This window comes from Phyllobates terribilis, unplaced genomic scaffold (genome assembly GCF_046119375.1).
Source record: "Phyllobates terribilis strain yellow unplaced genomic scaffold, ASM4611937v1 Scaffold_4__5_contigs__length_816908805, whole genome shotgun sequence".
In the NCBI taxonomy this organism is placed as follows: domain Eukaryota; kingdom Metazoa; phylum Chordata; class Amphibia; order Anura; family Dendrobatidae; genus Phyllobates; species Phyllobates terribilis.
Genome location: NW_027362764.1, coordinates 696,739,582 through 696,767,263, shown reverse-complemented (window position 1 = coordinate 696,767,263; position 27,682 = coordinate 696,739,582).

Here is a 27,682-nt window from a genome sequence, read left to right as displayed (position 1 = left end):
CCTCTCTCCCATAGAGGATTTAGCCAAGCCAGCGCCTCCCCCGAGAGATGGGACATGATGAAGGCTACTTTGGCTCGGTCGGTGGAAAACTGGTGTGCCAAAAGTTCGAAGTGCAGGGTGCACTGGTTAATGAAGCCCCGTGCCTGACCGGGATCTCCACCAAAACGAGGTGGGGCGGAAAGAAGGGGACCGGGAAGGGATGCCATGGTATTGATGGGCAGCGGCGCTGCCGGGGGAGTAGTTGTGCGAGTAAAAGCAGCTCCCGACGAGGCAGTCAGTGTGTCCAGGCGGGAGTGAACACTACGCAGGTGGCCCAAGATGGAGTCCTGTTGGGACCTCTGGCGGGAAAGTTCATGACATAGGTCCGAGAGCGAGGGAGCTTGGGTGCCACCGGGTTCCATGGCCCGAGCAAACTGTAACTGGTCTGGGAGGTGGAACCTCTGAGCTAGTATACAAAGGGGCAGTCCTTGTAAGGAAGCGGGTGGCTCCCAGGGAGGGCAAGCAGGTAGTCACAGCAAGTGACGGGGACAGTCTCTGGGTAGACAGGCAGGTGGTCACGGCAAGTGACGGGGACAGTCTCTGGGTAGACAGGCAGGTGGTCACGGCAAGTGACAGGGACAGTCTCTGGGAAGACAGGCAGGTGGTCACGGCAAGTGACGGGGACAGTCTCTGGGAAGACAGGCAGGTGGTCACGGCAAGTGACGGGGACAGTCTCTGGGTAGACAGACGAGGCGGATACCTGACAGGTAACTGGCGGGCTCTCCCAGGTGAGCAGGCTGACGGAGACAGCAGGTAACAGGCAGGTAACTGGTGAACGCTCCAGGTGAGCGGTCTGACAGACGAGGCAGGAGACAGGCAGGTAACTGGTGGACGCTCCCAGGTGAGCGGTCTGGCAGACAAGGCAGGTAACAGGCAAGTAACTGGTGGACGCTCCCAGGTGAGCGGTCTGATTGACGAGGCAGGTAACTGGTGGACGCTCCCAGGTGAGCGGTCTGGCAGACAAGGCAGGTAACAGGCAGGTAACTGATGGACGCTCCCAGGTGAGCGGTCTGGCAGACAAGGCAAGTAACAGGCAAGTAACTGGTGGATAACAGGCTGGCAGTCAGGACGAGAAGTCAGGCTAGCAGCGAGACCTGAGGGCTGAAGCACAGGAAGTCACAGTGCAAACAACTTTGCTCGGGCACCTCCATTTTGGAGGAGGTGCCTTATATATGGTGAGATCCTCTGGCCATTGGCCGGGGACTCCTTAGGACGGCGCACGCGGCCCCTTTAAGAGAGAGGGAGCGTGCGCGCGCCCTAAGCACAGTGACTGGGAAGCAGCGCTCGCTGCCAGCAGAGCGAGAGGAGGATGCCGGGCACGGAGCGGAGAGGTGAGGGGAACGGCGTCCCTGCCTAGCAGGAGGCAGGGACGCCGACGCTACAGTACCCTACTGGTGGACACAGACAGAAGAGGGCCCCTTTGCAGGAGCAATATATGGGCCCTTTACAGTCCAGTAGGTCATCATAATGCACAATTCCACATGTTTTGGAGGTGGAAATGGGCCTCCTTACCTCTCGGTACCCATGATTCTACTGTCCAGATGCCACTAGACCACTAAAGCATTTGACTGGAACAGTGAGATGTTTCTCTCAGTCACATGACCCCTGCAGGCAATCACAAATTTCAGCAGAGCTATGACATCAAGACGCTGCAATAATATTAGACCAGGCCAGCAGTCTTATAGTATTAAATTAATGTGAATGTTAAATAATAATGAATACCAAAGCCAACATACACGCATGCAAACAAATATATACAAATATTAGGCATCAGCAATATGCAATTATTGAATACATGAATTTCACTATTGCACATAAAAATGTGAGGTACTTATTTAAAGAAGCCCTCCCATGAACATTTTTTTTTACTAACTCCTTTTCTCAGTGATGTCACCGCTCTGCAGACTCTCCAGTTAGCACTGCGCTCTGCATGACCCAGAACTGGCTTTTGCTATGTAATGAATGCTGTGTAGCATCAGAACAAGACTCCATAGACTTACACCGTGAAAGAGACTTCCACCTCACTCCATGCTCTATGTGTGAGACGGAAGAGTCTGAAGAGCGGTGACGTCACTGAGAAGAGGGACAGAACACTGCTGGATCCTGGAGAAGACGGCGGTAGGTGAAAATATTAACACACTAACACTACACTACATACACATATACACAGATTTTGAAAAAGAAAATCTTCACGGGAAGGCTTTTTTAACAATTTTTTAAATCAACAAATGTACAAACCATCTACCAGCTACAAGGTGACCTCATATGGATTGGCCCTAACTAACTCTATTGACTCACTTCTCTATGTGTCCAACCAGGCCTCCAATGAACTGAGGAAGAGCTGCATCCAGCTTAGCTGCCAGGGACACGCTTGTCTGAATAGTCCACAGGGCGACTATTAAAGTATGTTTCTGTCTTGAAAAAGGAGTCAATCCAGCTCCAAAACGCATAGGAAGAAACTCTCCTATTATCTTGTGTGAAGAATTCTCATTCTGAGCAGCGCAGCCCTTTTAACCGTGTTATATCCGTGTTATATATAGCAGCTGGCCTTTATATCTTCATAGGAGTTGTGCCTTACCACAACATCTCAAGGTAAGTACAACTCCCCGTGTCTGAGTTATCTCCTATAACGGTATCATTCTATTTGTGCACTTTTTTTGTTCCACTTCTAGCACATCCTCAAAGATGCAAAATTAGCTTTTATTCAAGTGAAGTGAGATTTTGTACCATGGCTGTTTTTAGTTGTTTGTATAATTCCGTACCTGGTATGGAATATATGAATAGGTCAGGGAGCGTTGCCTGGCCTATAAGTCTCCGTATGGTGATGTGACTCCCTCCTCAAGGGAGAACTTTGCCCCCCACACTTGTTGTAGATCAGGGATGTCAAACTCAAACTCACAGAGGGTCAAAATGAAAAACTTGGATAAAGTCGTGGGCCAACCAGAATAAAGTATATTGGACCCCACATAGTCCTCCATACAGAATAATGGGCCCCACATAATCCTCCAATCAGTATAATGGGCCCCACATAGTCCTCCATTCAGAATAATGGGCCCCACATAGTCCTCCATTCAGAATAATGGGCCTCACATAGTTCTCCATACAGATTAATGTCCCCAAACAGTCCTCCATACAGAATAATGGCCCCACATAATCCTCCATACAGAATAATGGGCCCCACAGAGTCTTCCATACAGAATAAAGGTCCCACATAGTCCTCCATACAGTATAATGGGCCCCACATATCCTCCATACAGTATAATGGTCCCACATAGTCATCCATACAGAATAATGGGCCCCACACAGTCCTCCATAAAGTATAATGGCCCCACATAGTCCTCCATGCAGAATAATTGGCCCCACACAGTCCTCCATACAGTATAATGGCCCCCACATAATCCTCCATACAGAATAATGGCCCCACATAGTACTCTATACAGAATAAAGGCCCCAAATAGTCCTCCATACAGAATAATAGCCCCACACAGTCCTCCATACAGAATAAAGGGACCCATATAGTCCTCCATACAGTATAATGGCCCCACACAGTTCTCAACAGTATAATGGCCTCACATAGTCCTCCATACAGTATAATGGCCCCACACAGTCCTCCATACAGAATAATGGGCCCCACATAGTCATCCATACAGAATAATGGGCCCCACATAGTCCTCCAAACAGTATAATTGCCCCTCATAGTCCTCTATACAATATAATGGCCCAACATAGTCCCCCATACAGTATAATGGCCCCACATAGTCCTCCATACAGTATAATGGCCCCACATAGTCCTCCATACAGTATAATGGCCCTACATAGTCCTCCATACAGTATAATGGCCCCACATTGTCCTCCATACAGTATAATGGCCCCAAATAGTCCTCCATGCAGTATAATGGCCCCACATAGTGCTCCATACAGTATAATGGCCCTACATAGTCCTCCATACAGTAAAATGGCCCCACTTAGTCCTCCATACAGTATAATGGCCCCACATAGTGCTCCATACAGTATAATGGCCCTACATAGTCCTCCATACAGTATAATGGCCCCACTTAGTCCTCCATACAGTATAATGGCCCCACACAGTCCTCCATACAGTATAATGGCCCCACATAGTGCTCCATACAGTATAATGGCCCTACATAGTCCTCCATACAGTATAATGGCCCCACATAGGGGTGGCGTTTCTGATTTCATACTGTGGGCCAGAGTTTGACATGTATGTTTCTAGAATAAAACATTACAGTAATGGCATTTCTTTTGACCTCTGGCACCTAGTATAGGATTAATATACTAAGGTTGGAGAGATGGAATTATATAGATAGATATACTACAGTAAATATTTTTTTCCTCTCTTGTTAGCAAGTAAAGTAAAGCTTCTACACATGGGTGATCACAACATGTTACTCATTAGCATGTAGTCCATTCATAGCGTGAAATCCTCCCTAATCTGTTTCCACTAGCTTTTTACCCATTAAGCTCCATGGCGGTTTCCAGAAAGAAAGGGTGTTAAAGATGATAAGATGATTATTTCACTTGAAAGAAGCTAAGAAAATAACCTTATTTACTGTTTTACACATGACTTTAATAATAAACACATTATATGGTGGTTAAGCACTGGGATATCGCTATATGCAGGTACATGCAGCTAATGGTTCCACAGGTCAATAATTAAAACTTTGTGGGTCACTCATCTTCCCACTCACTTATCTATATAAACTATTGTAATAAAGGGTCACCTTCTTAATGAACAGTAGGGTAGTAATCCAAATGTTTCCAGCTTATAAAAGAGCAATTCTGATTTACATTGGGAGATTGCTCATATGCATACAGCTAATTAATTGATTTCATATTTTATTTATTTTCTATTGTGTTTGTCATAAAGTGAGAAAAATATTCAGAAGTGTTTTAATCGCTGACAATAGTTTAAGTCTCCAATTAGACTCTTAGGTATTCTTATTTTTTTGGATTTAGATATTGTTTTTTTTTTAATTTGTTTTATTCTCCATGTATGGATACCTAATTTAAAGGGAATCTGTCACCCCCTTGGACTTTTCATACCTCTATTATGGGCATACAGGTGATAGAAACTAAAATCTATACTTACCTGTATGGCCCATATTTGAGGTCTGCTTGCTTTGATATATCTTTTTATAAAATCCATTTTCCTAGGCTTGGCAACCGGGTGACGCCAAGATATCACTGCCTACCTAATTAATTTAAATATTCCCCCTCTCCCCTGGCCTCCTGTGGACATAACAGGGCCCTGTGACGTGCACTCTAGATTTGCACATCCCGCGCATGCGCAATGCGCCTATAGGCCACGTGTTTTTTTCTCCCTGCCTTATTTTACTGCTGGGCTCTAGTGCGCAGGCGCAAGGAATCACTGTGACTTTTGCTCCAGTGGCCTCCGGCGTGCGTAACAATAAGGTTTGGTCCCCACTTCCTCCCGGATAGTTGCTAACTACAGGTGCATCTCACTAAATTAGAATATCATCAAAAAGTTAATTTATTTCAGTTCCTCAATACAAAAAGTGAAACTCATATATTATATAGAGTCATTACAAACAGAGTGATCTATTTCAAGTGTTTATTTCTGTTAATGTTGATGATTATGGCTTACAGCCAATGAAAACTCAAAAGTCATTATCTCAGTAAATTAGAATACTTTATAACAACAGCTTGAATATGTTTTTAAAATCCGAAATGTTGCCCTGCTGAAATGTATGTTCAGTAAATGCACTCCATACCAGCATTTCCTGATCGTGGGCACATACCCTTAGAAGGATTCAGCTAGTCAGTTTTTAATCACATGTTGTCATAGACCTACAGTAATGGAAAAGAGAAGAATTAACTGGGTAGAAAAGCAAAATGAGCAATTATAAGTACACAGTGCTATATAGTATGATGATTGTAATAAATAAACAGGGTAAAAACTTTAATGCAAGTGTGTCTTTAATCAGGTAGCCTATTTCCTGCCTGTCTCTGAGGAAGGGCTTCTGCTTCAGTGCCTGTGTAAAAGCTGTAATATAGTTAAACTGCTGATTGCTGGAGTGCTACCCCACTATATTAATGGAAGCGGACCCTGTAGTGAGGCCACTGGGTCGTAATTGCCCTACAAAGTGGAGGATTGGAAAGCCCCTTGGTGGAGAATCAAACCTCCATCCGGCATATATGCTGTAGTTTGTTATGTGTGCCTCTGCTAGGCTTGAAGCTGTAACCCTCATGTTTTATTACACTGCAAAGTAAAACTGAAGTTGATTTAATTTGCTCTCCTGAATTTTCTGATTTCAATCTGGGGTACATTATATAACATCAGCCATGGGACCAATACTGCCCAGCTGTCACCCCCATCTATTTCCCTGTTTGACGAGAATGCAAAGAGTTGGTTTGGCCACCACCATGTATAAAGTAGGTTCCTGTATGACGTCACATCAATACCACCACCACTGCCTGCCTGATACTTTCCAATCCGAATGCCACATTACCAAACAAGAAGGACTTCTTAAAACCCCTGAAAGTGTCCTGTGGTATCTCTCACCAATGATTGACTGTGGAAAGGTATAATAATACATAATACCATTATCTAGTAAATTATGCATGATATATTTAATGTTAAATGCTTGTTGTCTCTTTAAATTCTTACTTTTATCCAAATCTGCAAAATCTGTTGCAAGATGCAGACTCGTGTAAACTATTGCAGTCATTGTCATGGAGGTCGGGGTACATATGATGTATCACTTGATGGTCGCATTGATAGCTTCCCTTTGCATACTGTATGTGTATAAATCAAAGTATTACGTAAAGTGGGACTTTTTATCTTTTGCATATTTAACATAATGCTAGAGGACAAGTAATGGCCAACCACCTGCCTCCTTTGTAGTGCATTGATCTCCTTTTTTTCGGAGGAGTCATGTGACTGCTCCTGGTGGCGAATTTCCAATTTCTTATGACGTCAAATTGACAGAGCGGTTCCTTTTCTTCTGCTTTCCTCTGTCAATAGGGCGTCACCGCCAATGTCATCGTCATTTACAGCTTACTCCTGGCTGCTGAAGCCATTGCGCTGAGAGCTGTGGATGTGCGTCATCATGGGACACATGTGCATTACAGGCATTGCAGGCTGTGAGTAACAATTATCCCCTGCCCAGAAGCTGGGACCAGTGTTACTTGCAGACTTTTTTGTTTGCACTGCGCTTGTACCCAACATAATGAGCTTTCCAAAAAGTTACAATGGGACGTTTTTGCACCATAACTGGGTGGATGGGGGAATATATAAATGAAGACTAAAAAAATTTTTTAAAAGCATCTCTATTGTTGCTGCACTTATCTGCAACCATCCAGATGTACTTATACTTGTACTCAGCTGTACTTACGGCATAAAAATGTCCCATAATAACATGTTTGGACTCTCATTATTTTGGGCAAAACTGCAGCGAAGGCAAAGAAGTCTGAAAAAAAATGTTTATATATACATATTTATATTGTATATTTGTATTTTATGTGATATGACTGCTCATATTTATAATATTCACACATGTATAGATATACATTTATTATGTAGCACCCCGAGGACTCGGCTGCTACAGGGGTATTGCACCTCGAACCAGAGGTGTGGTATTCCACTCCCGGGTAAGGATGGAGTGTGGAACTGAGCTCAGTAGGCTGCATGCACTACACTCACCCCATTTCCGGGGGACAGAACAACGGTACTCCCACCAGATAGTTGTGCAGGTACGACAGCGTCTGTCCCTGGCTGGAGTGGGGGGGGGGAGGAACATCCCAGTGGTGTAGGAGCAGACAGGGGAGGGACTCTGGGCATAGGTAGGAGCCCATTGGTTGCATTGTCACCAGGGCTCGGGTGTCAGAGGGAGTATAAAGGTGGGCACCATCTAGGAACAAGAGAGTTCAGTCTGAGGAGAAGCTGAGAGAGAGTTCAGCCAGAGAGGGCTGACAGGGAGCTGTGGCTCCGTCTGGGCCCAGCTCCAGAGCTAGGCCTGAAGCAGAGAGGAGAGAGAAGGAAGAGGAGAAACACAAAGAAAGGCCCAGAGACGCAAGCATAGAGGGAACCCTGAGATCCCACAAGAGAACGAAAACGGGTGAAGGGTTGGCAGAGAAGGGTGCCGGATCCCAAACTGGTGGAGGCCAATTATCCTTAGCCAGGAACCGGAGGTCGTGGTCAAGTTTTGGCACGACCCCTCACCACATCCACCAGGAAGGCACGCCACATAGGGTCAGGGAAACCGGAGAGAGGTTTTACCCCCATAAGGCCCGAGGAAGCCGGACAAAGGTGGGTCCCTGGTGGGGACGGCCAGTAGGAAGGAAGAGAGGGGAGCTCTGGACCACGCTCTGGAATTGCCTGGGAGTTGGCCGAGTCCCTGACCTGGTGAACGCAGCACGACTCGGGTGGTCCTACTGTGCACAAGCGACCTGATAAAGAACCATGAGTAAAGCTTTTGAAACTGCACTACCAGACTCCGTGTTTCATCGTCGTACCTGCACCACCAGTACTGGGACATCCGCACCACCACCCCCATCATCAACTCTACAATAGCTGCCCTGAGGCAATACTCCTCCCGTGGGGAGTCGTTCCATTCTCAGCTGCACCAACAACACCAGCCTCGGCGGTCTGCCCTGCAGCGGCGGTCTCATGACCGCAATCCACGGGTGGCGTAGTCGAACACCGTACCATCTTCTGCTAAACTCTGCCACTCAGTTTGACTCCCTGGGCACGGACCGGGTCACCGCCACGAGACTACTACCCCTATCTGATCCGGCTCCGGGTAAGCCCCCGTGCGCGCGATGCCGCACGACTCAGGCCCAGGGGCGCGTCAATTACATATACAGTACAGACCAAAAGTTTGGACACACCTTCTCATTTAAAGATTTTTCTGTATTTTCATGACTATAAGAATTGTACATTCACACTGAAGGCTTCAAAACTATGAATTAACACATGTGGAATTATATACTTAACAAAAAAGTGTGAAACAACTGAAAAGATGTAATATATTCTAGGTTCTTCAAAGTAGCCACCTTTTGCTTTGATGACTGCTTTGCACACTCTTGGCATTCTCTTGATGAGCTTCAAGAGGTAGTAACCGGAAATGGTTTTCACTTCACAGGTGTGCCCTGTCAGGTTTAATAAGTTGGATTTCTTGCCTTATAAATGGGGTTGGGACCATCAGTTGTGTTGTGCAGAAGTCTGGTGGATACACAGCTGATAGTCCTACTAAATAGACTGTTAGAATTTGAATTATGGCAAGAAAAAAGCAGCTAAGTAAAGAAAAATGAGTGGCCATCACTACTTTAAGAAATGAAGGTCAGTCAGTGCGAAAAATTGGGAAAACTTTGAAAGTGCAGTTGCAAAAACCATCAAGCGCTACAAAGAAACTGGCTCACATGAGGACCGCCCTAGGATAGGAAGACCAAGAGTCACCTCTGCTTCTGAGGATAAGTTTATCCGAGTCACCAGCCTCAGAAATCGCAGGTTAACAGCAGCTCAGATTAGAGACCAGGTCAATGCCACACAGAGTTCTAGCAGCAGACACATCTCTACAACAACTGTTAAGAGGAGACTTTGTGCAGCAGGCCTTCATGGTAAAATAGCTGCTAGGAAACTACTGCTAAGGACAGGCAACAAGCAGAAGAGACTTGTTTGGGCTAAAGAACACAAGGAATGGACATTAGACCAGTGGAAATCTGTGCTTTGGTCTGATGAGTCCAAATTTGAGATCTTTGGTTCCAACCACCATGTCTTTGTGAGACGCAGAAAAGGTGAACTGATGGACTCTACATGCCTGGATCCCACCGTGAAGCATGGAGGAGGAGGTGTGATGGTGTGGGGGTGCTTTGCTGGTGACACTGTTGGGGATTTATTCAAAATTGAAGGCATACTGAACCACCATGGCTACCACAGCATCTTGCAGCGGCATGCTATTCCATCTGGTTTGCGTTTAGCTGGACCATCATTTATTTTTCAACAGGACAATGACCCCAAACACACCTCCAGGCTGTGTAAGGGCTATTTGACCAAGAAGGAGAGTGATGGGGTGCTACGCCAGATGACCTGGCCTCCACAGTCACCAGACCTGAAACCAATCGAGATGGTTTGGGGTGAGCTGGACCGCAGAGTGAAGGCAAAAGGGACAACAAATGCTAAGCATCTCTGGGAACTCCTTCAAGATTGTTGGAAGACCATTTCCGGGTGACTACCTCTTGAAGCTCATCAAGAGAATGCCAAGAGTGTGCAAAGCAGTCATCAAAGCGAAAGGTGGCTACTTTGAAGAACCTAGAATATAAGACATATTTTCAGTTGTTTCACACTTTTTTGTTAAGTATATAATTCCACATGTGTTAATCCATAGTTTTGATGCCTTCAGTGTGAATGTACAATTTTCATAGTCATGAAAATACAGAAAAATCTTTAAATGAGAAGGTGTCTCCAAACTTTTGGTCTGTACTGTACATCCACATGTATGGCCATATACAGTATACTGTATATATACAGTCATATCACATAAAATACAAACATACAATATAAATATTTGTACGTCTACATAAATGTAACAAAATCTATGTGATTCTACATTTGCGCAAACGTAGATATATGTATGTGTGTGTGTGTGCATCTATACACACATACATGTATCCTCACACACGAACTTGTGTTCACAATCACATACAGTGGTGTGAAAAAGTGTTTGCCCCCTTCCTGATTTCTTATTCTTTTGCATGTTTGTCACACTTAAATGTTTCAGATCACAAACAAATTTAAATAATAGACAAAAAATAACACAAGAAAACACAAAATGCAGTTTTTAAATTAAAGCCTTAAAGGGAAAAAGAAATCCAAACCTACAGGGCCCTGTGTGAAAAAGTGATTGCCCCCTAAACCTAATAACTGGTTGGGCCACCCTTAGCTGCAACAACTGCAATCAAGTGTTTGCCACAACTGGCAATGAGTCTTTTACGCTCTGGAGGAATTTTGGCCCACTCAATCTTTGCAAAATTGTTGTAATTCAGCCATATCGGAGGGTTTGCAAGCATGAACCGCCTTTTTAAGGTAATGCCACACCATCTCAATCAGATTAAGGTCAGGACTTTGACTAGGTCACTTGAAAGTCTTAATTTAGTTTTTCTTAAGCTATTCAGAGGTGGACTTGCTGGTGTGTTTTGGATCATTGTCCTGCTGCATAACCCAGGTGCACTTCAGCTTCAGGTCACGAACAGATGGTCAAACATTCTCCTTCAGGATTTTTCGGTAGACAGCAGAATTCATGGTTCCATTTACCACAGTAAGTCTTCCAGGTCTGAAAGCAGCACATAGCCCCAGACCATCACACTACCACCACGATATTTTACTGTTGGTATGATGTTCTTTTTCTGAAATGCTGTGTTATGTCTACGCCAGATGTAATGTGACATACACCTTCCAAAAAGCTCAACTCAAAAGTCTTGGCGATCATCAAGATGTTTTCTGGCAAAACTGATGTGACATGCAGAAGTAGTGCTGTTGCTTCAAAAGCATCTAGCAACTGTTACAAACAACACAAGCACAGGAGACAGGAAATGTTGTGCTTGAGAAGCATTCAGCAACTAGAGGGGTTAACACAGTCACATGAGACAGGGAGTGTTTTAGCAGAGCCCCAGGGGGATTGTGGGGAACTTGTTATTGTAGTCTGGCTGAAGCTGAAGAGAAAGGTGGTGTGTTATCTAGAAGGCAACTGAACAGGATTCCGATCAGGAGAGAAACTAAACACAGGTCAGATAAACTCCCTGAACTAACAGTGCAGAGTATTATTGGGCAGGAAGATAAGGACTGAAAGGAATTGTGTCACAGGGATCACCCCCCTCATCAACCCCCCCTCCATCTCCATGCAGAATAAAGAATGCTGTGTACTATTGTGGCACCCCAGGGATCTGGTTTCCAGAGTAACAGCAATGTTATGTCTGAGAGCAGGTGGGAGGTCTCATGGTCAGGAATCCTATGCATGCCACACCTCCTGCCCAGTCCTGGGAGGGGAAGAACTTCCCCTATATAAACCTAGGGCTGAGGCAGGGTTAGTGAGTAGAGAAGAAGTAGAGACAGAGAAGAGCAGCAGATATAGGAACAGAACACCAGGAGCTCTGTGGGAGCAGTGTTACAAGGAGTCAGGGGCTGGCAGCTGCAGAGCTCGCCCTGACTGAGAAGATTTCTTACCGGACCCGGAGTCCGAGGCTGTGGGGACTAACTCCTACCCAGCAGCAGAAACCGACCGGCAGGGGATTGCAGGTCCCCTGGCCCAGAAACCCGAAGGCACGGTCACACGCGTGGGACCAGCACCGCCGTCGTGGAGCGGAAGCTACTAGAAGGCCCCGAGTCACCGGCCATACGGGTGAGCACCACACGGCACACTCAGGGACGTGGGCTACTTTTACCCGCCTCTAGCAAGGTAGCCAGAAGAGTACAGTTAGTTTGGGAGGCCTACAACTCCGCCTGGCCAGGGGAGATCCCATCTGCTCAAAGACTGACCAGGCCCCGATCGCTAGCCAGTACTCCGGGAGGGTCTATCTTTGTGACCAGTAAAGACCCTGAACTACACCGTACCGTCTCCGAGTGGTTTCTGCTACCCCCATCATCCACGTCGGCTGCCCTGAGGCCATACCCCTCCCGTTGGGGGTTATACTACCACGCTGCACAATCCTACCACCGGCCTCAGCGGTCTGCCCTGCAGCAGCAGCCCTAAAGCTGCATACAACGGGTGGCGTAGTCATCTAACATCACTGCTATTGCAGCGCCACTTAGACTCCCTGGGCACGGACCGGGTCACCGCCACGAGACTACAACCCTCAACAGATCCGGCTCCGGGTAAGCCCCCGCGTGCGCAACGCAGCGCGATACAGGCCCAGGGGCGCGTCAACTTTTGGCATAGTCGGCAGGATTTCGTGCCCGCAACCACCGGGTACTGCGTGCCTGAAAAAGACTGTTCAAACTTACCTGTGGTGAAGATTCCCGCCATCCGGCGCCATCTTCAGCCTTCTTCCCGCCATCGGTGAAGATTCCCGCCATCCGGCGCCATTTTCAGCCTTCTTCCCGCCTTCCGTGGAGTTTTCCCGCCGTTGGACCCCATCTTGAAGACGTCGCGCGGGAAGAAGAGGGGCGTGGACTCCGAAAGCGCGCGAGAACTCAAGCCCCGCCTCACGTCCGGACGTCGCGTAAGGTCCTGGAAGGAGCCCAGCAGACGCCGACGTCACAGGAGCGCGACGGAAGGTCCTCAACCCTGATGATCTACTGCGGAGCCGCGGCCTACGGAAGAGGATCATCGCAAGGTAGGCCACGGTCCACTAGGGGGGAGGAGGATGTCGGATATGGAGGAGAGCTTCACTGCCTCAACCCCCGCCAGCGCCACCGCTGCTGCAGTCATGCCTTTCCCCATGCCCTATATCCCGGGAGCGGCCTGGCTACCCCAGTACTCAGGGGAGTCACATACCCTGCATGACTTTAGAGAAAAGCTGGATAGCCTCTTCCAGGTGTACCCCCTCACAGAAGAGCAAAAAGTGAGCATCCTGGTGGCCCAATTAACTGGGGCAGCCCGAAGGGAGGTAAAGTCCTGGCCACCTGGGGGGAGGACTGTCGCAGGGATACTAACCCGGCTGAGGGACACCTTTGATACCCGCACCTCAGCCGAGATCAAGCTTAGATTCTACGGGTGCAAGCAGCGAGCATACGAGAGTATAAGGGACTATGCCCTGAACCTACAAGAGGCCCTGAGAGCCATTAAGCAGACCGACCCTGACGGCGTGGGAGACGAGGACAGGCTGTTGACTGAACAATTTATAGAGGGTTTATATTGCAATGCCCACCGAACCCAGTTGCGGGCAATGGCCTTACAGGACCCTCATCTGGGATTTGCACAGTTCAAGGACAGAGCCATCCGGGTGCTCCGAGAACCGGCACCAGGTGGCGTTGTGACCCACAGACGCCCCACTACTACTTACCACCAGGAGGCGGCGCCCTTGTTGGCAGGGCCTGTGGGAGCTGATGCGCAGGCTTTGAGCAATGACCCGGCTCCAGACCTGCACCATCAGGTCCAAGAGCTAGCTAAAAGCGTTGCTGCGCTAACCCGAACTGTGCAGTCTTTACAGGTTTCTACTCCAGGGAAGATCCAGCTGGCATCCGGACCGGAGGACATCCCGTGGCGTCGACCAAGGAGGACCCCACCGGCCAGAGGAAGACCCAGCGACCGATACAACGAGGACGGACGACCCATCTGCCGCCGCTGTAATCAACCCGGACATATGGCAAGGTACTGTCCTTTAAACTGGCACAACCTAGGGTAGAGGGCCAACCCCTAGGAAAAGGATCATCAGGCCCATCGAACTGGCGCGACAAATATGTGAGAGGACGTCCAGTCTTGCCTGTGGTACTGGATGGCATTCCTATGAGTGCCCTACTGGACACCGGGTCACAGGTCACCACCATCCCGTACGTGCTCTTCAAGCAGTACTGGAATGACTTGGATATTACCCGCTACCCTGACGACGACTTGAGTATCATCGCCAGCAATGGTCAGCCCGTGCCACAGATCGGATTTAAAGAGGTGACCATTAAAATTGGTAGAGTTGAACTGGCAGCACAGGGACTGATCATTGTAGACATTGACAAACACGAGAGTCACCCTAAGATAACTCTAGGAACTAATGTAATTGAAAATTGTCTTGCAGAGGTGATTTTCCTTTTACAGCAGGTTGCCAAGAACGCCAGCTCCGGCGAGCAGCGAGTGCTCCAAAAAGAGATCCGGGCACTGATGCGACGGCAACAGGTGGAACTCTCCGGCGGTGAGATTGGTAGCATGAGAATGTGTGACCCTTTCCCTATTGTCATGCCCCCAAAAAGTGAAATGATGATTTGGTGCCGGGCAGCTATTGGTCTGAGAGGTAGAGATTACCAGGCAATGGTAGAACCAGTTTACTCAGACAGTAGGCCCACCATCTTGACAGCACGGGGGGTGGTTAATGTACGCCATGGGAGGGTGCCCGTTCGCATAATCAATATCGGGAAGAGGGAAGTGTACCTGCCCCGGTATGCCACGCTAGCCAAATTATATACCATTAACCAAAATGCTATACAATCTGTGGAACCCTTGCCTCCATCTCACCCGGAGGAAGGTAACGGCTCTAAGAAAACAATGGAGGACTGGTGTCAGCAACTACATTTGGGTACTGACTCCACTCCCTCACACCAGAAACAGGGAGTCTATCGGGTGGTTCAAGAGTACGAGAGAGTGTTTAGTAAACACCCGTTAGACTTCGGGCGAGTCAAGGGGGTAGAACACCACATCCCCACGGGAGACAATCCTCCCATAAAAGAGAGGTATCGACCCGTACCCCCTGCACACTACCAACACGCCAAGGGGATGCTTAGAGACATGAAGGAGGCTGGGGTGATCAGGGATAGCTGTAGCCCCTGGGCAGCTCCACTAGTCTTAGTCAAAAAGAAAGACAACACCATGAGGATGTGTGTAGATTACCGGAAAATCAATCGTATCACACACAAGGATGCGTACCCCTTACCAAGGATAGAGGAGTCTTTGGCTGCTTTAAGATCTGCTAACTTCTTCTCTACCTTGGATCTCACTAGTGGGTACTGGCAGGTTCCTGTAGCAGAGGCGGACCGGGAGAAGACCGCATTCACCACCCCGATGGGACTTAGCGAGTTTACCTGTATGCCGTTCGGACTCTGCAACGCACCAGGAACCTTCCAACGATTAATGGAGTGCTGTCTGGGCCACAGAAACTTCGAGACGGTCCTGTTGTACCTGGACGATGTCATCGTATATTCTAAGACTTATGAGGACCACCTGAAACACCTGGCGGAAGTGCTCGAAGCTCTGGCAAGCTACGGCCTAAAGGTGAAACCCTCCAAGTGTCACCTCCTGAAACCAAAGGTGCAGTACCTGGGACACGTGGTGAGCGCTGACGGAGTGGCTCCCGACCCTGATAAGATCACCGCAATTAAGGAATGGCCAAGTCCCTCCAGTGTAAAGGAAGTGCGGCAGTTCCTCGGGTTGGTAGGCTACTACCGCAGGTTCATCCCCGGTTTCACCAAAAAGACAGCTCCTATGCAGGACCTCCTGATAGGCCAGTCTTGGAAGGCCAAGAACCAGAAGCCGCCCTTCAGATGGGAGAAGTTGGAAGAAGAGTCCTTCCGCCAGCTGAAGATGGCCCTCACGGGGGATGAAATCCTGGCGTACCCGGATTACAGCCAGCCCTTTATCCTCTACACCGACACAAGTAACATCGGGCTAGGAGCCGTGCTGTCCCAGATCCAGCAGGGGAAAGAGCGAGTAATCGCTTACGCCAGCCGAAAACTGCGACCCACCGAAAGAAACCCTGAGAATTACAGCTCATTTAAGCTAGAGTTCCTGGCAGTGGTGTGGGCAGTCACCGAGCGCTTTAAGCACTACCTCGCTTCTTCCCGGTTCGTCGTGTACACGGATAACAACCCGTTGACACACCTGGACACGGCAAGACTCGGTGCCCTAGAGCAGAGATGGATGGCCCGCCTGTCCAACTACGAGTTCACCATCAAATACCGGGCAGGACGCTCCAATACCAACGCGGACGCCCTGTCCAGGATGCCAAACCTACCGGACGTAGGAGAAGATCCAGAGGGACTGGAAGAAGTCGAACTCCCCGCGTTTCACCGTCATGGGACTATTCAGTATTCCCATCGGTTAAGGAGTAAGCAAGGCGCTACGCTTAACCCCTTACCTCACTACAACTGGGCGGAAACGCAAGACAGTGACCCTGTCGTCCGGCTGGTGAAGGAGATGCTGACTCGGCCAGAGGCTCGCCTTGACCCAGACGCTCCGGAGGAAGCCAAGCAACTGTGGGCAGAAAAGAGTAGACTGTTCCTTTACAAGGGGAAGTTGTGCCGCAGGATGGTTAACTCCCGGACGCATGAACTAATCTGGCAAGTAGTGGTGCCACGACGAGACGCAGCCATGGTGATGGAGGCATACCACGATGGAGCTGGGCATTTCGGATGGAAGAAGCTGGAGTTCCTGCTGCGCGGGCGGTTCCATTGGGTAGGCATGAGGGGAATCATCGAGAGGTGGTGCAGAGACTGTGGCCCGTGCAACCTGAGGAGGAAGGACCGTGCCAGCCAGAAGACTCCCCTGCAGTCCATCGTCACCCGGCAGCCATTGGAACTGGTAGCCTTGGATCATGTAAAACTGACCCCAAGCAGAAGTGGCTACGTCTACGCGTTAACCATCGTGGATCATTACTCCCGGTTCTTGGTTGTCGTCCCCGTCAAGGACTTAACGGCTCAAACAGCAGCTAGAGCCTTCCAGCAGCACTTCTGCCGTCCACACGGGTACCCGGACCAAGTGCTGACGGACCAGGGACCTGCCTTTGAAGCGGAGGTCTTCCAGGAATTCTGCAATCTGTATGGCTGCCGGAAGATAAGGACGACACCCTATCATCCGCAAACTAATGGACTTTGTGAGAAAATGAACCAGGTGGTAATGGATCTTCTGAAAACGTTGCCCCTGGAAGAACGCAGTCTGTGGCCTGAGAAGCTGCCCGATCTGGTGGACCTATACAACCACATCCCGGTAGGTTCCACCAACTGTACCCCGGCTTACCTAATGAGGGCGAGACCTGGTAAGTTACCTGTTGACCTGGAAATGGGAGTCCTGACACCCGAGGACACTTCACCAGAAGCAGACTGGGACACAGAGAGGCAGCAGCAGTACCGGAAAGTACAAGAGAGCGTGGAGCGAAGTCTCTGTCAGTCTAGGGAGAGACAAGAGAAAACTTACAACCAGTATGCTCCCGCTGTTCCCCTGGTGCCCGGAGAGCAGGTCTTGAAGAGGAAAAGACGGCTCCACAAGTTGGACGACCAGTGGGAGAAGGACCCGTACACCGTACTGCCCTCAAGCCACGAGAACCCGAAGGTCTGTACCATCAGTAAAGACGGAGGGGAGACCACAGCCATTGTATCACGGGATCACCTGAAGAAGTGTCCTGAACAGCTACAGAACCCTGAAGAGGAACAAGAAGACCATCGACCCGTAGAGGAAAGGGAAGATATGGTTAGTACTGTGCTCGGAGACTTCCCTCGGTCCTGGACTCAAGTCAATGGTGCAGTTGTGGTACCCGTACTCACCTTCCTCCAACCAGCATCCCAAGCACCTATGGAGCAACAGGTAGAGCTGGAAGAACAGCCGGTCCAGGAGGCAGAAGACCCCACACCAGCAGATCAGGAGGATCAACCCTCTGCTTATAGTGAGCCTGCCGTACCCCTAGTGAGCCAAAGAGCCGGTAGACAGCTGCCCAGTTTACCCTTGACAGCTCCTACACCCTGTAGTTCAGGGCTAGACAGTCAGCTCCGTAGGTCCACTAGGGCCACTAGAGGCCAGTTACCCGCACGTTGGAGGATTTGAAATGTATAAATTGTTTTATTTATGGTTACCTGTTTTTCTTGTTGCTTGTGTATAATTATGTGTTTCTAGTTGTTTATAGGAGTCTTTGGTGGATTTACCGGGAATCCTGTGTACATAGTTGGAGCGTAACCCAGGACGGACTAAAGACTGTTAAGGACTCGGGGCAGGACAGACCCCTACCTGGTTACGTCTCCCTGTTTTGGTGAAATGGACACCTTGCTTTCTTCAAAGACTGCACCCGGTTACGGACATGCCGTGACCACCTTTATGTGTTTCTTTATTGTATTGTTATTGTTATATCTTGTTATGTTTTTCTAAAATATGTTTAGTCCCGGAGTACTAAATTTCACTAGGGGGGAATGTGGCACCCCAGGGATCTGGTTTCCAGAGTAACAGCAATGTTATGTCTGAGAGCAGGTGGGAGGTCTCTTGGTCAGGAATCCTATGCATGCCACACCTCCTGCCCAGTCCTGGGAGGGGAAGAACTTCCCCTATATAAACCTAGGGCTGAGGCAGGGTTAGTGAGTAGAGAAGAAGTAGAGACAGAGAAGAGCAGCAGATATAGGAACAGAACACCAGGAGCTCTGTGGGAGCAGTGTTACAAGGAGTCAGGGGCTGGCAGCTGCAGAGCTCGCCCTGACTGAGAAGATTTCTTACCGGACCCGGAGTCCGAGGCTGTGGGGACTAACTCCTACCCAGCAGCAGAAACCGACCGGCAGGGGATTGCAGGTCCCCTGGCCCAGAAACCCGAAGGCACGGTCACACGCGTGGGACCAGCACCGCCGTCGTGGAGCGGAAGCTACTAGAAGGCCCCGAGTCACCGGCCATACGGGTGAGCACCACACGGCACACTCAGGGACGTGGGCTACTTTTACCCGCCTCTAGCAAGGTAGCCAGAAGAGTACAGTTAGTTTGGGAGGCCTACAACTCCGCCTGGCCAGGGGAGATCCCATCTGCTCAAAGACTGACCAGGCCCCGATCGCTAGCCAGTACTCCGGGAGGGTCTATCTTTGTGACCAGTAAAGACCCTGAACTACACCGTACCGTCTCCGAGTGGTTTCTGCTACCCCCATCATCCACGTCGGCTGCCCTGAGGCCATACCCCTCCCGTTGGGGGTTATACTACCACGCTGCACAATCCTACCACCGGCCTCAGCGGTCTGCCCTGCAGCAGCAGCCCTAAAGCTGCATACAACGGGTGGCGTAGTCATCTAACATCACTGCTATTGCAGCGCCACTTAGACTCCCTGGGCACGGACCGGGTCACCGCCACGAGACTACAACCCTCAACAGATCCGGCTCCGGGTAAGCCCCCGCGTGCGCAACGCAGCGCGATACAGGCCCAGGGGCGCGTCACTATTGTCTCCTTGTGAAGGAAAAGCCTGTGATTGTGTATGCATAGAAGTGTACTGGTAAGAGATATAATATATGCTGAATTATGCTACTGAAGAGACTGTAATACTGTGCCCTGTGAAGAAACTACTGTATTGTTACTGGAGCCGGTTGCTCAAGAAACTCAGACTGTACTGTAATGAAGATTGTTGCTGTAATATCCCTGAATTGCACTGGCCGTGCTTCAGATTAAATTCCACTGTTAAACTGTTGAAAAAGACTCTTGTCAGATGTGTCTGGTCAGCAATTGAATCTATCATGTGCCTGAGAGAAGATGCAGCCTATGGTCGTCCTGAGTAATGGTTCCCCCAGGATTCCAAAGAATTAATGAAACCCGTCTTTCCCTATCTGAACCTAGCGGCGTGCGTATAACACTGAGACGAGCCTTTATGTTCTTTTTGCTCAGCAATGATTTTCGTCTTGGAACTTGGCCATGCAGGCCATTTTTGCCTGGCAATCACTTTATCACACATGGCCCTGTAGGTCTGGATTTCTTTTTCCCTTAATTATAAAGACCTTCATTTAAAACCTGCATTTTGTGTTTTCTTGTGTTAACTTTGTTTAATATTTACATTTGTTTTGTGATCAGAAACATTTAAGTGTGACAAACATGCAAAAGAATAAGAAATCAGGAGGGCGGCAAACACTTTTTCACAGCACTGTAAGTACATTTGGTATATCCAGATCCTCACACACATACACAAACAAGAATCCACATGCATATGTACATGTATCTCTCCCCCCCCCACACACAGACACATATACACAGAAATGCACACATACAGACACACACGTAATAATACTTTCGGATAGGAGTCGTGCAATAATACATGAGGATAGGAGCAGTAACATAATAAATGGGGATAGGAGCAGCACTGTAATACATGGGGATAGGAGCGGTAATATAATACTTGGGGATAGGATCGGTGCAATAATACATGAGGATAGGAGCAGTAACATAATAAATGGGGACAGGAGCAGCACTGTAATACATGGGGATAGGAGCGGTACTATAATACATTGGGATAAGAGCAGTACTATAATACATGGGGATGGAGAGTACTATAATACTTGAGGATCGGAGCAGTACCATAATACATGAGGATAGGAGCAGAACTATACTACATGGGGATAGGAGCGGTAATATAATATATGGGGACAGGAGCGGTGCTATAATACATGAGGATAGGAGCGGTAATATATTAAATGGGGATAGGAGCAGTACTATAATACATGGGGATAAGAGCAGTACTATAATACATGGGGATAGGAGCAGTACTATAATACTTGAGGATAGGAGCAGTACCATAATACATGAGGATAGGAGCAGAACTATAATACATGGGGATAGGAGCGGTACTATAATACATGGGGATGGAGCAGTACTATAATACATGGGGATGGAGCAGTACTATAATACTTGAGGATAGGAGCAGTACCATAATACATGAGGATAGGAGCAGAGCCATAATACATGGGGATAGGAGCGGTAATATAATATATGGAGATAGGAGCGGTGCTATAATACATGAGGATAGGAGCGGTAATATATTAAATGGGGATAGGAGCGGTTCTATAATACATGGGGATAAGAGCAGTACTGTAATACATGGGGATAGGAGCAGTACTATAATACTTGAGGATAGGACCAGTACCATAATACATGAGGATAGGAGCAGAGCCATAATACATGGGGATAGGAGCGGTAATATAATATATGGGGATAGGAGCGGTGCTATAATACATGAGGATAGGAGCTGTAATATATTAAATGGGGATAGGAGCAGTACTATAATACATGGGGATAGGAGCAGTACTATAGTATCTGGGGATGGGGGTGGTACTATAATACATGGAGATAGGTGTAGTACTATAATACATGGGGATAGGAATGGTGTTTTAATACATGGGGATAGGAGCGGTACTATAATACATGGGGATAGGAGCATTACTATAATACATGGGGATAGGAACGGTGCTATAATACATGGGGTTAGGAGTGGTGCTATAATATATGGGGATAGGAGCGGTGCTATAATACTTGGGGATAAGAGCAGTACTATAATATATGGGGATAGGAGCGGTAATATAATATATGGGGTATAATATAAGAGTTTGGCGCTCAGAAAACCCCTTTAACTGGAGTTTTCATATGTATATTCACCACAATAAAATAAGATAACCCCGTGCATGATGCCTAAAAGATCAGTTTTTATTCTTTAAATGGGAATCCAGTACTTCTGCTTGTTAAGAAGAGCCATATTAAAAAAAATGAGGCCTCTATTTTAAAGGGAAACAGAGCCATTTATCACTTAGCCACATATTCCTAGACATTAGAATTGGCTAATTAGTTTTTTATGCTAATGTGAGCAATTATTTTAACCAAAGTAGCTGCCAATTTCAGATTCATGACCATTAGTTGGTAATTAATATCCATTATTTAGCCACATTTCTCTGTGGTTTGGTTGTTTGTATGTTTTGCAATCTATTGTTACCTTATTATGAACCTTGGTTGTATTAATATGTTTTCTCGTTATGCATTTGCACATTTTCCCGACTGATTTTTACACTGGTTGAAGGAATTGTGTCAAGATATCACAAATGAAGAAACAGAAGCATCGCAGTGCTCTAATTAATAGCAAATGTTCCCACCTGCGTTTTACAGTAACATTCACATTTTCCTTGGCCTTTCAGATGAAGTGCGAGCAGAGCAGCATGCAAGGACTGACACTAATGGGCTTCTTGAGTCATGCAACTCGGGGAGCCTATCAGTGATCCATCCTACATCCAGTCAAGCCCCAGGTGGCAGAATGTATCGCTTATGTGATTTTGTTAGTCTCCACTGGTTTCAAGTCTTGAAATCTTACTCAATTTCTTCTAGCTCAATTAATTTATAAAAGTCTGCTGCACAAAATAAAGAGCCATGAATGTCAAGATTTGTTTAAATTATAGCGATGTATTTTTTTGCAAACACAAACAAAAAAAAATACGGGACCAGAATAGACAAAAACAGAAAATAATGATTGGCACAGTAAAGAGAACTGTCATTTATTTTTATTCTAAGGAAACACAACTTTATATTAAAAGAGTAATATACTATTATTTTAATGCTTAGCAATTAACAAAAAGTCATGTTTTATGCAAAAAAACAATGTAAGGTGGATCCAGGCAGCTACCATCCAGTGAGTTGGATATCAGTCAGCAGAGGTGTGCAAAATTTTTGAGGGCATTATAAGAGATGATCTGAAGTAAGAAGCTTTCCAGCCACATTTCAGAATAAAAAATATGCATAAACTTATTCCAATACAGTTAAAAAATAATATTCCTGGTATATCCAAAAATATGTAAGGTTTCCTACATGTTTCAGATTAAAACTCAGTCCTTAGTCTATGAATAAAGTGTGACACTAGTCACTAGTCACTACTCACGGACTTACCGTGATTCAGGATAGTCAAGAGGTCCAAGGTCCGTACCAATAGGGCTTATAATAGACAAAGGGAAAAAGCGTAGTCAGGTAACGGTCCGAGGTCAGAGTATCAGGGAGGTAGCAGATCAAGACAAAGGGGTAAGTCAAATGAATAGTCAAAAGGTAAATCCTAGGTCGGCAACGGAAATCAGGATATAACTCAGAGCACAGAGCAGACACACACACCACTTGAGCAAAGATACAATTGGCAAAGGTCAGACAATTGTCAGAGTGCTAAATAGCCCTGTAATTATCCAGAATAGATGACACCTAGAGGAGATCCCACAAACCCTGCCAGATAAGATGACTGAGCTGTCAATCTCAATACTCACACATCCGCCTCACATTGGAAGGTAGAGCTGTCACTCACAATCATGTCAGCTCAGCTAGCCCTCGATCCCATAGGGTGGCAGAGCTGTCGTTCATAGCATCCCTAGGACACCATGAGTGATGGAATCGTGACATAAAGACTGAGTTTTAGTCTGAAAAGCATAGGAAAATTTACATATTTTTGGATGTACTGAGAATGTCATTTTAACTCTGTTGGAATAAAGCTGATGCATATTTTATAATGTGGAATACGGCTGAAAAGTTTCTTCAGATTGTTCCGCCACATTTGGCAGGAGTGTTTTTTTCCATGCTGAGGATAATGGTAAGCTTGTTCACACATGAGATTATTTACAAAAATATATTGCAAAGAATAATATAGAAATTAACTACCAGCATGGATTTATGAAAGATAATTCATACAGTTAGGTCCATATATATTTGGACAGAGACAAAATTTTTCTAATTTTGGTTCTAGACATTACCACAATGAATTTTAAACAAAACAATTCAGATGCAGTTGAAGTTCAGACTTTCAGCTTTCATTTGAGGGCATCCACATTATAATTGGATGAAGGGTTTAGGAGTTTCAGCTCCTTAACATGTGCCACCCTGTTTTTAAAGGGACCAAAAGTAATTGGACAATTGACTCCAAGGCTATTTCATGCACAGGTGTGGGCAATCCCTTCGTTATGTCATTCTCAATTAAGCACATAAAAGGCCTGGAGTTGATTTGAGGTGTGGTGCTAGCATTTGGAAGGTTTTGCTGTGAAGTAAACATGCAGTCAAAGGAGCTCTCCATGCAGGTGAAATAAGCCATCCTTAAGCTGCAAAAACAGAAAAAGCCCATCCAAGAAATTGCTACAATGTTAGGAGTGGCAAAATCTACAGTTTGGTACATCTTAAGAAAGAAAGAAAGCACTGGTGAACTCATCAATGCAAAAAGACCTGGGCGCCCACGGAAGACAACAGTGGTGGATGATCGCAGAATGATCTCCATGGTGAAGAGAAACCCCTTCACAACAGCCAACCAAGTGAACAAGAAAATCCCGGCACTCACGTGTTGATAATCAGTTGATTTATTCCACAACTCACACAAGACGTTTCAGCCTGTCCAAGGCTTTTTTCAATTGTGGTTAAATACATTCAGTCAAGATATTTATAAACAAATCCCCGGAAATGACATAATTCTCATTAACATAAAAAAAGAGTAGACCAATAAAAAAATTATATATAACAGAATTTACAACAACATACAAAAAATTAAGCAATAATAAATTCAAGTTGCATAATGAAAAAGAACAAGTGAATTCATATATTTAAATAATCCCCAATTACACATAAGACCATATACATCGCAGATTGTAAAATTTATTGCATGCATATACCACATTATATCTTTATTTCTCCATATTCTTTTAGCTAAAAATATGTAACATTTCATAGTTTTTCCAGAAAAAATCCTTAATGTTTTTAAGATTTTTTAATATTTCCCATGGAATCAAATATATCAATGACAAGTAAATTCATATATATAAATAATCTCCAACCAAATATGAGAATATAAATCCTAAAACATGGATTCCATTTCATAAATGTATCAAAGATATTCCCATCTAAATTTCTCAATGTTCTTTTTATTAAACACATTCAACATTATATCATTTTTCTGGAAAAAAAAATTCTTGATATTTTTAGATTTTTTCAAAAAGATTTTCTATTAGAACAATACTGTTTATTACATTTGTATAATATGATGATATGATGATTTTTTTCTACTATGTGAATTGGGATCTATGGGAACATGGCAGTATACTGATCTCTTTATAAGGTATTTACTAATAGAATTATAAAGGGCAAGAGAATAAAAGATAGATTTAGTCACTTGTTGCAGGCTGTTCATGAGGAATCAGTTGTATATACAAATGTAATAAACAGTATTGTTCTAATAAAAAATCTTTTTGAAAAAATCTAAAAATATCAAGAATTTTTTTTTTTTCCAGAAAAATGATATAATGTTGAATGTGTTTAATAAAAAGAACATTGAGAAATTTAGATGGGAATATCTTTGATACATTTATGAAATGGAATCCATGTTTTAGGATTTATATTCTCATATTTGGTTGGAGATTATTTATATATATGAATTTACTTGTCATTGATATATTTGATTCCATGGGAAATATTAAAAAATCTTAAAAACATTAAGGATTTTTTCTGGAAAAACTATGAAATGTTACATATTTTTAGCTAAAAGAATATGGAGAAATAAAGATATAATGTGGTATATGCATGCAATAAATTTTACAATCTGCGATGTATATGGTCTTATGTGTAATTGGGGATTATTTAAATATATGAATTCACTTGTTCTTTTTCATTATGCAACTTGAATTTATTATTGCTTAATTTTTTGTATGTTGTTGTAAATTCTGTTATATATAATTTTTTTATTGGTCTACTCTTTTTTTATGTTAATGAGAATTATGTCATTTCCGGGGATTTGTTTATAAATATCTTGACTGAATGTATTTAACCACAATTGAAAAAAGCATTGGACAGGCTGGAACGTCTTGTGTGAGTTGTGGAATAAATCAACTGATTATCAACACGTGAGTGCCGGGATTTTCTTTTCCTACAGACATTGTTTTCCACGTGCACCACTCTAGCTATACGGAGTGCCGACTATTCCTTTTTGATACTAACCAAGTGAACAACACTCTCCAGGAGGTAGACGTATCAATATCCAAATCTACCATAAAGAGAAGACTGCATGAAAGTAAATACAAAGGGTTCACGGCACGGTGCAAGCCACTCATAAGCATCAAGAATAAAAAACTTTCACAAGTCCCACAATGGTATCCAATATAGACAATAATGGTGATCACATATAACTCCAAGGATATAATATAACAACCACTTGTGTATTGGAAATAAATTGGTCCAACAACAAGAAACTGAGTTAGCGAGATCATAAAATATAACTTTTATTTAAAGATAAAATTACAACGCTACACGAGTGTAGCTAAAAAAGGGGAGGGGAACACCAGTGAACTTCATAAAATAGATGTCAGTCCACACATAACATTCCAAATATTACTCTATAAATGCATCACCCAGGCAAAAATGATGGTATGTAGGTACATATGTAAAGAAGTTGGCTACAAAATACCATTCACAATTGATATGGTTACAAGGAAATCCAATGATGTGTAGATGGGTATATATAAGCCAAAATGACAAGAAAGTAGAATCTGTACAGTCAAATGACAAGTATACAGTCGAGATATATATTACCTGGTGGGCTAATAGGTAGCTGGTGAATGTGCAGGACGACACCCCACTCCGAAGCTCTGACAGTTAACATCATCTGGACCCGAAAATGGTACCAATAAAAACGTCAACTCGTCCAGCAAAAAACAAGCCATCACATGACTCTGTTGGCCGAAACATGGAAAAATGATAGCTCTCAAAATATGGCAAAAAAAAGCGTCTTTTAGTGTGTCACAGCAGCCAAACATAACCTGCTATGAATCTTGTATCGCTGTAATCGCACTGACTCGAAGAATAAAGTCACCTAATCACTTATACCGCACGAGGAACGGCGTAAAAAATAAATAAAACAAATTCTTCACCTGCTGTTGATTTGTTTATTCTGCTTCCCAAAACAACGCAGTAAGGTTCGGCTCATATTTATCCTGCGCAGTGCTCTGAGCGCTTACACCGGGGTTTCTGCTGTCAATTCTACACAGACGTATAAAGATGAAATAGCCACATGGTGGGAGGTGAGGAGTCTCGAAAGCTATATTAAAGCAGTAATTGTACCCCAGGGCTTAAGAATTAATCTGACATTTGGCCCAAAATATAGAGACCCTGGCTTTCTGGCCAAGTGGGAACAGGAAGCCACTCATAGCTCAATACGTTTTATGAAACTGTTGCTTGAGCAGGAGCAATTATCTCTGAATACACTCAACGAAAAAGTGAAGGAACAGGTGGAGGTCACCAAAAGGTTCTCAGCGGAACC